This window comes from Leopardus geoffroyi, chromosome A2, assembly GCF_018350155.1.
Source record: "Leopardus geoffroyi isolate Oge1 chromosome A2, O.geoffroyi_Oge1_pat1.0, whole genome shotgun sequence".
NCBI classification, from domain to species: domain Eukaryota; kingdom Metazoa; phylum Chordata; class Mammalia; order Carnivora; family Felidae; genus Leopardus; species Leopardus geoffroyi.
In genome coordinates this window covers 36,055,313-36,069,038 of record NC_059331.1, presented here as the reverse complement: position 1 = coordinate 36,069,038, position 13,726 = coordinate 36,055,313, and the positions used below count along the sequence as shown (strand labels likewise).

General features: G+C 41.0%; 1 protein-coding gene across 3 annotated transcripts in view; it reads left to right on the top strand.

Moving 5' to 3' along the window:
- TAFA4 (TAFA chemokine like family member 4) overlaps window positions 1–13,726 on the top strand; it is a 182,938-nt gene that overhangs the window by 80,254 nt on the left and 88,958 nt on the right. The window lies entirely within an intron of this gene.

The following is a 13,726-nucleotide window of genomic DNA, read 5'->3' as shown; positions in this document are numbered from 1 at the left end:
ATAAATAAACGTTAAAAATTAAAAAAAAAATAATAAAAGCCATGTGTTTTATATCTCTGGAGCATTTCTTGGAGAGATTACTTACCTAGGCTTACAAATGGTCTTTCTGCAACCTGTAAGTGGTGAGAATAAGTTCTGTCCCAGGGAGTTTCCTGATACAGCCCACATTTGCCACAGGGTCCTTTTGTCTCACAATCTCTATCTTTTCTTGAGAGTTTAGCCTATGGGAGCAAAGCGTCTCTTTGGAGAAAAGATCTTGTCCTTTCACAGCTTCTATCAGAAATGAAAGGAGGTAAACTACAGAGTCTAATAAAGTTATTTCTTCCTCTAGCTTTCTGCCTATAGAATATTAAATTTGTGGGCACAGCTTGGTTTTCATGGTGGACCCATCACGGTTCTCTTCCATTTTCCTCACATCCCAGCACCTCTGTGGCTGTCGCTGATGGTCTCTATGATCATCAGTTTACAGAGTTGGTGTCCTTAGATTTCCCCCCCTTAACTGTAAATCCGAAGACCAGATACTCTTTTGCAACAGACTTCGGTAGTGAGGATTGGCTGATCTCAAACTTAATGCTTCTAATGGATTAATGTGAGGTTGGAAGGCAGAGTGGCAGGCCATATGTCAGGGAAAGAAGGCATTAAAATGATTTTTTAAGAGGCAGGGGAACATTTTTCAATATGAAAAGGTTGTGAATTGCATCGGAGTGTTAATGAAGCTTGAGTTGGTGCGGAGTTTTCTGGGACCTGTTTAAAATATTTGCATTTACATCATGTAGTGAAATTTTCACTTCTGTCTTGACCATTAATATTTGTGGCCTGAAGCCATTTTTATTAATGACTTGTGTTTGTTTTGGACATTGTTTCCTATGTTTCCTTATGGTGTTCGCATTATTCACCACGGTGATCATGGTTGTTTTTTTTTTTTTCTTTCTCAAAGCCTGTGTTTTATTTATTTGTATTTTTAAATTCCAGGGAGATTAATATACAATGTTATATTGGTTTCAGGTGTACAATAGTAATTCAACAATTCTGTACCTTTCTCAGTGCTCATCAAGAGAAGTGAAACCATTGTTGCCCTATATGCTAACTAACTTGGATGTAAATTTAAAAAATTAAAAAGAAAGAAGTGAAGTTTTGATCCCCATTATCTATTTCCTCAGGCCCCATCCATCTCCCCTTTGACAACCACCAGTTTGTTCTCTGTGTTTAAGAGTCTGGTTTTTGTCTCTTTTTTTCCTTTGTTCTTTTTTTTTTTTTTTTTTTAAGTTTGTTTATTTTGAGGGACAGCTAGAGCACAAGCAGGGGAGGGGCAGAGAGACAGGGAGAGAGAGACTCCCAGACAGGCTCCGCCGTGTCAGCACAGAGCCTGACACAGGGCTCAAACCCACGAATCATGAGATCATGACTGGAGCAGAAAGCGAGAGTCGGAAGCTTAACTGACTGAGTTATCCAGGCACTCCCATTTATTTTCCTTCTTAAATTCCACATATGAGTAAAATCATGTGGTGTTTGCCTTTCTCTGACTCATTTCACTTAGCATTATACCCTCTATGTGCCCTTGTTTACCGCAGCAAGATTTACAAAAGCCAAGATATGGGAGCAGCCCAGGTGCCCACTGATAGATGAGTGGATAAAGAAGATGTGGTATTTATATACAGTGGAGTATTAGCCATAACAAAGAATGCGATCTTGCCATTTGCAACAGCATGGAGGGACCCATGATGATAATTTAACTTTGGCGGGCTATGCTGTATCTGCGAGAGGAATCTTCATTTCTCTGTTTCATTCAGAATTCTGCTTACATGTAAGCTTCCTTGGCCACCCTCTATGAAAAGTCCTCTTCTGCTGTCACTCTTTATCTCATTGTTTGTCTTCATAGAACTTAATTGCTCTCTACATTTTACTGTATTTGTTTACTACATGTGTCCTGCTAGAGTATGGTCTCTCAGTGGGCAGGGGCTCTTGTCTGTTTTTATTCACTGCCGTAGTCCTATCACCTAGAGAAGGGATCCGTAAACTGTAACCCAGTGGCCCAATCTGGCCCATAGCTAGTTCTGGTATTGCATGAGAACCAAGAATGATTTTTACATTTTAAAGGGCTAAAAGGGGGGGGTGTTAAAACTTGAAGAAATAATAGGGGGCCCACAAAGCGTTAAAAAACAGTGCCTGGCTGTGGAACAGGCTCTCGACAAATATTTGGACAATGAATGAATGTTACATGGATCACTCAGTGTTGGACTCTCCATCTACCTACAGTGATGCCTTATAAACCTCTGGTGTTCAGTAAAGTTCCTTGATTAAGGTCATGAAGAGATAAAAATGAATTCTTGTCACTGAAAGCAGTAATTCTGGTAAAGTATTTTTTGTAACTCAGAGTTACAGCACTTAACCCATGTACAGCCGTGGAGTCATCACTTTGTGATAAACTACTAACAAATCTCCCGGTGACATTTTCAGTATTATAAGAAAAATGTTAATAGCACTCGACACAAATGATGCTTTTGATTTGTGCCCCAATTCTATAGGATATAAAAGCATACTTTTCAATGTTTCCAAAGTGATGTTCCAGGATCCCTTGTGTCTGAATATCTTCAGGGGGTGATGGTTTAAAAATTGTGAATTGTTTGACCCCATCTCAGGCTCATTGAATCAGAATCACTAGAGTGGGGCCTCAGGAGTTTATATTTTCACCAAGCTGTATGTGTGATTCTGATGTTCACTAAGGTATAAAATCATTGGTCTTAATTCATCTTTTGGCTGGAGAAGTAGGAAGGAGAAAGTTGGAATGTACCCATTCATTGTAGAGCAAGAATGCATGTATCATCATGGGCTCACTCCCCAGCTGGGTTTCCCAACCTTCCATGTCAAATGAATCACACTTGGAGATCTTGCTAAAATGTGGATGGACTCAGGCCTCAGATTCTACTCTTCAAACCCGTTACTGGGAGATGTTCTTGGTACCTGTTCTTGGATCATTTAGTGTAACTCTGGTATTGCACCAGGAGTTGGCTTTTTTTTTTCTCCAAAGAGTCAGAGAGTGAATGTATTAGGCCTTGTGAGTCATACAGCCTCTGTCACAACTACTCAGATCTGGTGTTGTCATGTGAAAGCAGCCACAAATTATGCATAAATGAATGGGTCTGTCTGTGTTCTAATAAAACTTTGTTTACAAAAACACGTGGCCAGTTGGATTTGGCCTCAGGGTCATAAAATTTTCCAGCCCTGGGTTGGAGAATCATACCCACTGAATTATGACCACTGTTCTTTAGAAATTTTGAACACCTTCCATATGCCAGGTAATTTGCTAGGTGCTTTCTTTCATCCTTTGCATCCTGATATAATACACAAAACTAAAGAGCTGGAAAGTTAATTAAGGAGCTTTCTCAAGGAAACACAGCAAGCAGTCGACATGGTGAAATCTTGAACCCTGACCTCTAGATTCCAATTTGAGTGTTTTTTTTCTTCCATACAAAGTGAGTTCCATACTAGCAATGACTTTTGCTTTGGAAATAACTTTTCTTTTTGAAGGACTAGTAGAAAGTAAACTCCATCAGGGCAGGAATTTTTTTGTTTTGTTCTCTCTTCCCTGCCTAGAAGGGTACCTGGAACATAGTAGGTGCTCAATAGACATTTATTGAATGACTAGTTTCTGATTTGCCACTTCTAACGTTGGTGTTTTTATTTTTTTAAGTTTATTTTGAGTGAGAGAGAGAGAGAAAGAGAGAGCAAGTGGGAGGGGCAGAGAGAGAGGGAGAGAGAGAATCTTCAACAGGCTCCCCACTCTCAGTGCAGAGCCCTATGTGGGGCTTGAACTCAGGAACCATGAGATCATGACCTCAGCCAAAATCAAGAGTCAGACGCTTAACCTCCTGAGCCACCCAGGTGCCCCTATAGAAACTGATTTTAAAGGTAAAGTAATTCAATCGATGAATTGCTGTGTAAGTGTCAGTCCTAGAATCCAGATTTTTGTACATAGAGGCTCCTTGGTTCTCAAGCTTCTTGATACTCAGGCTGTTTCATATGTAGCAGTTGATTTAAATTTGATAAGTACCATTTGCAGGGACATAAATTGTTCCCTGCGGCTTAAATAGATATGAGCCCCTTTTAATTTTGAGCCTTCAATTTCTTCTCAGTATTGGGAATAAAGTTGTGTTTTGACAAAACATCCTGGTGGATGGAGGAATCAGGATTATTTCTGGGGCAAGAGATTTGAGACAAAACCCCCATCCTCTTGTGATGGGGGTGTTCCTACAAAACATTGCGGTCCATTCTCATGCCAACAATCAGAAGAGGTAAGAGGCTTTGATGGAGGGTCGTACACCCATTTCTTCTTTCTTCTCTGTAGTTTCTCATTTTAGAGCACTTAATAAGGTTTTAAGAATAAAACGTCCAGATCTTGCTGGAATGGGTTTTTTTTTGGTAACTATATTGCATATTAATGGAAAATACACCGTGATTTGCACAGGGTTCTTCTGACTCAAAGGGAAGGGCAATTTTGTAGGCGTGCTTGAAGAATCCCAAGTGATTTTAAAGAGGGGTATGCAAAGACGAATAAAATGGCCGCCCTGAAGTGGAATGTACTAAAGTAAAGATGGTGTGGAATGGCTGAGAGTCTGGCTTTTGTTCCTGAGGAGGGAAGAGGAAAGGCGCAGCTGTGGAAGCGACCGGGAGACTGACTTGAGGAGACATACAGATTTCTTTATCGTTTCTAAGCAATTCCTGCCCCCAGTGACCTAATTATGTCACCTGCAAGCCAACTTTGTACCTTTGCAAGACAGCCACGCGATATCGGAGCTTTGTAGTGAGATTTCCCAAAAAATACTCTCTCTGTGCTGCGCTTGAGCGGCTAACTTCACGAGTTTACCTTAGTTGGAGAAATTGCAACTTTGCAGTTTGGGGGCTTATTTTTTCAAGATAGTTATTATTATCAAGTCTTCTAGAAGCTGCAGGCAAGGAAGAAAGACCTTTGTTTGTACCCTGTGCCTTCACCTCACTCATTTATTCCTTTAACAAATATCTGGGTATTATTAACTGTGTATCAGCCCGAGTTCTCATTTCAGGGAAACAAAGTCTTTGTCTTCAACGAACTTTTAATGCTAATGAGTGGAGATACACGATAAACAGAAAAAGCAAATATCAGATGGTGATGCGTTCTAAGGAGAAGAATAATGGAGTCAAGGGACTGGAGGAGCAGGGTGGGTGTGGGCGATGTAGCTGTTCAGAAAGGGTCTTCGGGAAAGGCTTTCCTGGGAGGTGCCATTTAGACAAAGACCTGAGGATAACGGGGAGCATGTGTTCTAGGTGGAGGGCAGAGTGAGTGCCAAGGCTGTGAGGGAAGTAGGTGGTCAGATCAGGGAGTTAAGTGGAGTGAGTACTGCAGGGAGTGGGGCTGTAGACCATATTGGGCTTTGTGGGCCCCTGGGAAGACTTTGGTTTCTACCCTGAATGAGCTGCAAGAGCTTGGTGAGTTTTGAGCAGGGGGAGACATTGCCTGACTTGCAGTTTAGAAGAATCACTCTGTTGGGGTGTTGAAACTTAGGAAGGAATGAACAGAAGCATGGAGGCCACTTAGGAGGCTGTTGAAATAATTTCTGGCAAGAAACAGTAGTGCCTTGGATGAGGGTGGTAGCAGGAGAGGTGGCAAGAATTGAGTAGACTCTGAAAATATTGTGAAATGGAGCCAACACGACTTGGCTGACAGATGGAATGTGGATTGAGAGAGAATGAGAGGGATCAAGGATGATGCCAATATTTTTGGCTTGATCAGCCAGAAGGAAGGGGGCACTATTTCTGAGATGAGGAAGTGTATGGGAGGAACAGGTGTGTGTGTGGAGTGGAAGTGAATGTGGGATATGTTGAGTTGAAATGCTTATTAGCTACTCACATGAAGTTGTCAAGAAGGCACTTGGATATAAGGTAGTGAACCTCAGGTAGGAAGATTTAGGTGATGATGCTAGTAATAGGTATTAGTGTTATGTGCCTATTAGTTGAGGTAGAGAACGTTCTTTACCACGTGTCTGAATTCAGAACCAAGTGATAAAAATCAAACAGGTGGAGAATTAAAATTTCAACCTTACTGCCAATAATGGCAAGATTAGAGAACGTAGCCTTGGGTTTATGGCAAAGGGGACTTGCCCATACTTTAGTCTTAAATCAGATGACTTCTTTACCATGCATGGTCGGCGTAGGTTCCTTACTGCACAGAGCCAAGCAGATCAGAATGTTAGTGTCCGTTCAGGTAAGCAGATTATAAAAGGGCTCCTACCACAGATGGACCTTGGAATGGCCACTTCCTTCTGCCTACACTTGCCAATCCACCAATTATGTGAGTCTTTGTTTCTCTTCTCTATAGAGGGGTTCTTCCAACTTGGGGAGAGAAGCCAGGGTGAGTGTTACCCTGGCTAATGAGGTGTATGAAATGGGGAATGAATGTCTCCGCTAGCCATGTAACGGAGTGTTCAAAACTTTACAATAATTGTTTCAGGTAGTCGTCACATTTTTATCATTGTCATATACATGAGGCAGCTTAGACTTGAGGCTGCCACTTTACCGTAGATCTCCTGGCTCACCATGGGAATACCTTGGTATGCATTTGACACTAGACTTTTATTCCTCTGTTTTGTAAAGACAGGAACTTTGAAAGCGGTTAGATTTTACATTTTTTTAAACTGTAGACCTGAAAATGTTTGATTTTTGTCATTGTTGATGACGTTTTAGGAGTGGATCTCAGTTAAGGGAAACTTTCATTCAAAGTTTATAAAAGAATCAAGAAAAATAGTTCCTCCAAATTAAATATTTACACACAATTTAAATAAAAAAAGTTTGTGGAGTGTTCATTCTTAACAGACTTATTTTTAGGAAAAGTTCTTGATTTCACTTCTATTTCTACTAGTTCTTTTTCTTCTAGTTCTGTTTCACAACTAACCTGAATGCTTTTGATACGATAATCTTTACAGTGATGTTTTTGTTTGTTTGTTTGTTTGGTTGGTTTTTTTACTGGGGCTTCCTAGACAGACATGCTAATATAACCTTGGGTGCTATATTTCATATGAACTTATGTTACAGTCATGGAAAATCCTAGGCTCTGTGTCTGTGTATTACATATGCTGAATCTGTTATTATTCCAAAGTCTTTGGAGCAACAGGTAACTTCCTTTAAAATGGAAATCTGAAATAGTACACGACCTCTTATTTTATCTTACATCTGGTTGTCCTCATAACGTTACCGGGTAAGAAAGGTTGGAGTAGACAAGTATCGAATGTTCAGAAGGAATGTGTTTTCATTATTCTTGAGCGTCCTCAGACCATTGATGATACTGTACAGATCTTCCTTGATTTATGATCAGGTTACATCCTGATAAACCCATGATAAGTTGAAAATAATAGCATAAACCAAACAGGTACTTAATAGACATAGCCTTCTGAATATCATAGCTTAGCCTTGCGTCCCTTGAATGTGCTCAGAGAACTTAAATTAACCTACGGTTGAGCCAAATCAAGTAACACAAAGCCTATTTTGGAATCAAGTGTTGAGTATCCCATGTGATTTATTGAGTACTGTTCTGGAAGTGAAAAACCAAATGACTCTGTGGGTACAGAATGGTTGGAAATGTGTTGGTGGTGACCCTCGGGAATGCGTGGCCGACTGGAGCGGTGGCTGCCACTTCCCAGCAGCACCAGAGAGCATTCTCTCATATATTGCTAGCCTGGGAAAAGATCCAGATTCGATAATTCCGTATGGTTTCTCCTGAATGTGTACGGCTGCTGCATCATCTCCAAGTCACAAACTCGTTAAGTCCAACCATCGTGAGTCGGGGACCATCTGCACTATGTCTGTCTCCTCTTCCCCTTCCTTTCCAGGTAGTGCTTCTTTACTGCGACTGTACCCTCAAATGCAGATAAACACTGTGGCGGGTGGTTTTACATCATTTTATTTATCTGCATAACACGCCTCTGAATTAACCTTCTTCTTAGCCTTCTTTTTATGGACAAGAAAACTTGGCATGGTCAAGTAATTGCGGTTACGCAGATAGTGGCAGAACTGGCTCCTCAAAAAGTAGGCTCTCTGATTCCAGGTCCAGTGTCCTGTTGCTATCTTACCTCTTCTCTTTAGCTCAAATAAACTTCCCTCAACTCTGCCATGATTCCTGGCCTCTGTGCCCTGTTTCTGTCCAGCAGCACTCTCTCACCCTTCAGAACCCTCTTTTCTTGCAGAGCTCCCTGCCTGTCCTGAAGGTCCTTCTGGTTTGATTTCTTACTAAAAGCCTCTTTGTGATGTTGACCACCAGCCTGGGTTACTGACCGTGTCCCTCCCCGTCCAACAGGTTTGCACTGTTGATTTCTGCTTACTCCCTCTCACATCCCTTAGGTTGTCAACTGTTTGAGAGCAGGGCTGGACACTTCACTGTGTTGCCCATAGAATGCAAAAGAAAGCCTTGCACAGAAGGGCAGAAATGGTCATTGAATGGACCTGAGATATCCTGAACAGGACTCACAGGTAGCGAAAGGCTTTCCCTTCAAAGGTTGTGTTTTCATTCTTACGAGTTACGGCGGGGATAAAGAAGCTGCTAAGTGAGCCTCTCCTTTTTGCTTTCCCCTCCTCTGAAGTATGTCATTTAAGGTAAGGTTAATACTGGATAAATAAAAATAAAATTCTAAACTGACCGGGGTCATGGCAGTGACAGCACTGGGCTCTCAAAAGCCCTGAAGAAAAGCATTAAAACTCTTGGTTCAAGAGTAAGTGAGAGCGGGTCTAGAAAAGATAGGGCAGCAAGTCTGGAGGAAAAAGGACAGGGAAATACCGAACAGGTAAAGCAGCTCATTCATGGTAGGTGTCCCAAGGGAGCTCTCGTTAAGAGTCTGGTGGCTAAGAGGAGCAAATCCTGGTTGTGTCCCTTGCTGGCCATGTGACCTTGAACTCCGAACTTAAAACCTCAAAATTCTCCTCTATTACACTGAAGATGATATTTTCAAACTCATTGGATTGTTTTGTCATGCTAAACATAATTAAGAAATATGGTTAGAATGGTAGGCAGAGTAAGGTTTCCCAAAGAGATCCATATCTGAATCCCTGGAACCTGTGAATGGGTTATTTTACATGACACAAGGGACACGGCAGGCGTGATTAAAAGTTAAGTGTTTTGAGGTAGGGAGATGGTCCTGGATGAGTCAGGTAGGCCCCATGTAATCACAAGGGTCCTTTTGAGTAAAAGGGAGTGGGGGTGTAGGGGTGCCAGAGTCAGAAAGAGATGCGATGTTAGAGGTAGAGTGATGTGGTGGCTAGTTGTGGGGATGAATGAGCCAGGAACCAAGCAATGTGGGCATCTCGTAGAATCTGGAAAAGGCGAAGAAATAGCTTCTCCCTGGAGCCTCCAGAAGGAATGTGGCCCTGTCAATGCGGATTATAATGCAATTACACCCGTTTTGGACTTCCAACATGCAGAACGATAAAAATAATGTTGGTATTGTTTTAAGCCACTGAATTTGAAGTAATTTGTTACAACAGTAATAGGAAAGAGATACAGTTAAGTATTAAAGAATGATCTTTGTTGTCGTCACTTTTTTTGGGAATAACTTAGAGTAGCCACTTAGTCTCTCCAGGCCTTAGCTTCCTCACTGGTCCTGGGCACTGTCCCTGAACCACACCACCAGCGTTCATCCTCTGAGTCATGAACTCTTTTTGTCAGAAAAGAGTTACGTATGGATTATGTTTGTTTTTTTAAACAATTTTTTAGATGTTTACTTTTGGGAGAGAGAGAAAGAAGATAGAGACAGCGTGAGCGGTGGGGGTGGGGGCAGAGAGAGAGAGAGGGAGACACAGAATCTGAAGCAGGCTCTAAGCACAGAGCCTGACGCCTGGCTCGAACTCAGGGGCTTGAACTCACAGCTCATGACCTGAGCCGAAGCCAGATGCTCAACCCACCGAGCCACCCAGGGACCCCTGGATTGTGGTTTTAGTTGACAAAATTAAAATCATTACTACAACAAAGGAAACCCATTATGTTTTGTTTTTTTTTTTTTAACACATACCACTTACCATCTTCACCATTTTTTTAAAATCCTGATTTTATTTTTTTTAAAGGAAGCTCTAGGCCCAGTGTGGGGCTTGAACTCATGACTCCTAGATCGAGAGTCGCATGCTGTACCGACTGAGCCAGCCAGGTGCCCCCCGGAAATTTATTATGTTTTTAATTCATAAAATAAAGTTCAATACTACAACTAAGAAAACCCATTATACTGAAATACAGTTATCAAATATCAAAACAACTGAGAGTTGAGCTGATATTTGAACTTTAGTAACTTAAAAAGATCATGTAGCAGGCCTAATAACTACTGTAATTTTGAAGCAGAAGTGAACAGAAAGGACTTTTTAGCACGTCTGACACAACTGAAATGTGAGACGAAAATATCCACGATTGCTTTGGGTGACAAAATCTCAGGTACAGCTGATAGTATTGGGTTTCATTGACTATATTCATCATTGAAGGAACTGCTGGATTCAGTGGGAGGTCAGGGGAATAAAGACATAACTTGTTTTCCCCATTTAACTTCACTTTCCCTGTATCGCCTCCCCCACAAGTTTTGACTGTGGGCCCCTTGATGCCTGAGGACCTCAGGTATGCATCCCTGGCAGGGGCATTATGAAAAGACAACAGGAAGTATGATGAAACCCCAGGATCTCTCTCTCTCTCTCTCTCTTTTTTTTTTTAAGTTTATTAGAGTGAGCGGGAGAGGGGGAGAGAGAATATCCCAAGCAGGTTCTACACTGACAGCACAGAGCCCAATGTGGGCTTGAACTCATGAACTGTGAGATCGCGACCTGAGCCGAAATCAAGAGTTGGATGCTTAACCACCTGAGCCACCCAGGAGCCCTGAAACCCCAGGGTTCTCATACTTAAAAGCCAGTGAATATCTTCTATATATTCTCTGGGGTTGAAGAGGTGGTAAGTCCGTGAGGACTAGGAAATGAGTGCATTCCTTCATTTAGAAAAGGTGAATGCAATTCTGGTAAATCCGTGTGAGTTGATGTAGGCCTCATGGTTTTGAAACATTACTGGAACAAAACTAATGTACCAGGAGAGAAGAGCTAGCAAATAAACAGTTTTACAGTAGGGTTAAAGAGGTGAGTGTGATATTAATTCCATATTAGCAAAGCTTTAAACACTGCAAAAGGAATGAAACGTGTAGCAAGAATTTCAGTGAAGTCTCTTAGAGGTATTTTGGATAACTAGCAGTGGCTAGCAATATTTGCTCGACTGAGAATGAATAAGAAGGTCCAGTAAATGGTGCTGATGGTTGTCCCTGAGAGGTATACGCAGATGAGCTTCAGTTGGAATTCATAAGAGAATCACTTATTTGATAGCATATTAAATAGCTCCTTGGGTGAGAATTTTAGGCTTACATCTGGCACATTGCTTTGCACGTAGTAGGCATGCAGATGTTAGTGACATTGACTTGATTCAGTATTTTACATCCTACTCATCCTCGGGATTACATTTTTTTTTTTTTTTCAAAAGTCAGTATTTGTTTTCACTGGATAATTTGGAAAGACAGCTATGCCAGCCACAAGTAAACAAGTAGCTTTTCAAAGCTTTCCACACCTGCCACAGAAATAGAGTGAGCATAATACATTTTTATTTTGTTAACATGAGGCTCAGTAGGATTGCAAAAATTAATACCAGTAGAGGTTTTCTACAGGCGGTTTTCATTGCAGATTTACTGGAGGAGCACTTGCAAATATCTCTGTAAGTGATGGATTTGACAGCCATGTGTGTCTTTAAATAGAAGACAGAGCGCTGTTAGGTGCTTATCGTGGTTTAAGCATGTCAATATTTTCTCATTTTTCTTTTGGATAAGAAGTTGGATATGGGCAAAACACCTGAAAGAAGCGTAGTTATTGCGAATGGGCCCTCATGGCCTTACTCTTTGTGGCAAGACTTAAAATTGAGGGGGGCAGTGGGGTTTATCGTTGGAGTGATATGTAAGAACTCGTGTAATTCATAATGCGTGTCTCTTTGAGGACTTGTTTTCTCCTGGAGAAAAAAGAACCAGAAAAACAAAGTTAACTTCATGGCTCATAAATCTACAGCCATCATATCTTATTGTTGCCTTGATGCTGTGTTTATTTCCTCCATATTACCTCTAATAGCTCTGAGTTTGTTCCTAAATTAAGAGCTTGGTATATATTTTGGAGGTGGTTCAAAAGCTATGGATGTTTGGCCATGTTTTTCAGCATCATTGAATGTATGGATGACATTATCATAGAACTAAAAATAATTTGTAAGTGGTGACTGTTAAAACAACAGCACAATAGTAAGATAATTGGCAGAATCGGTTTCCACGGTACTAACGAAGTCACTGGGCATCCGTGTACCAGCTATATGGGCACCTTCCTGTGGCATAGCTTGACCAGTTTGTAGTTTCCATGACTCACCCACTTTGAAATGAAGTTTTTCACATTTTGTTTAATTGTGGAGGATTTCATTTTTCCTAACTTTCTGCATGTAGTAAGATTGTAGTATTTTCTATCTCCCTATTATAAATTTGTATATTTTAAAAATGCAAAAAAAACCCCACCCAGCCATATGATATTGGTAACAAATCATGTTTCTAGACAAATAACTATAATCTCCATACTGTTAAAGTGCACTATAAATTCATGTCTACCGTATTTTATTGTAGTAGAACTTAATTGCATTGGTTAACTAAATTCACAAAATGGCAATCCAAGAGATATTATCGGTTTTGATTTATATTGATCACTGTTCTTTCAGGGCTTCGACTTACACTTTAAATGTTCAAATCTGGGGCCCCTGGGTGGCTCCATTGGTTAAGCATCCGACTCTTGATTTCAGCTCAGGTCATGGTCTCACAGTTCATGAGTTCGACCCCCCATAGCAGGCTCTATGCTTATGGTGTGGAGCCTGCTTGGGATTCTCTATTCCTCTCTCTCTGCCCCTACCCACGCTCTCTCTCTCAAATAAATAAACTTAAAAAAATTAATTAAAAATGTTCAAACCCACTGCTATCATCATATTAGAATAGAATACCAATGAATGACTTGTTGCTGAGCATGAACCCTGTAAACTAGAGGTATGAAAGTATTGCTAGGAAGTGTTCACTAACTGTGTAAGCTGATTCACTTATTAAAGATTTGAATATTCTTTGAAACTATTTGTTGCCCTTTCCTTCCCTGCGTCTGTGACATCATGTTTGGTCATATGGTTTGCTTTAGCCAGTGAAATCTGAGTGGAAGTGACATGCACCTTCTGAGTAAAAATCTTAAGAATTATTAAGAATTCCCATGTTCTAGGGGCGCCTGCGTGGCTCAGTCGGTTAAGCGTCCAACTTTGGCTCAGGTCATGATCTCGCGGTCCGTGAGTTCGAGCCCCGCATCGGGCTCTGTGCTGACAGCTCAGAGTCTGGAGCCTGTTTCAGATTCTGTGTTTCCCTCTTTCTCTCTCCTCCCCCACTCATGCTCTGTCTCTCTCTTCTCAAAAATAAATAAACGTTAAAAAAAATTAAAAAAAAAAAAGAATTCCCATGTTCTTTGTTCTCTCTGTCATGAAGAGCAGCCATGTTTAAGATAAAGGCTGCTCCCTTAATTTGTGTTCTAGAATGAAAATGACACGGAGCAGAAGCATTGTTGATCTACATCGGATGTTTAACATAAGTGAGAAGCAAACTATTGTGGTAAGCCCATGAGATTTGGGGGCAGGTTGTTATTG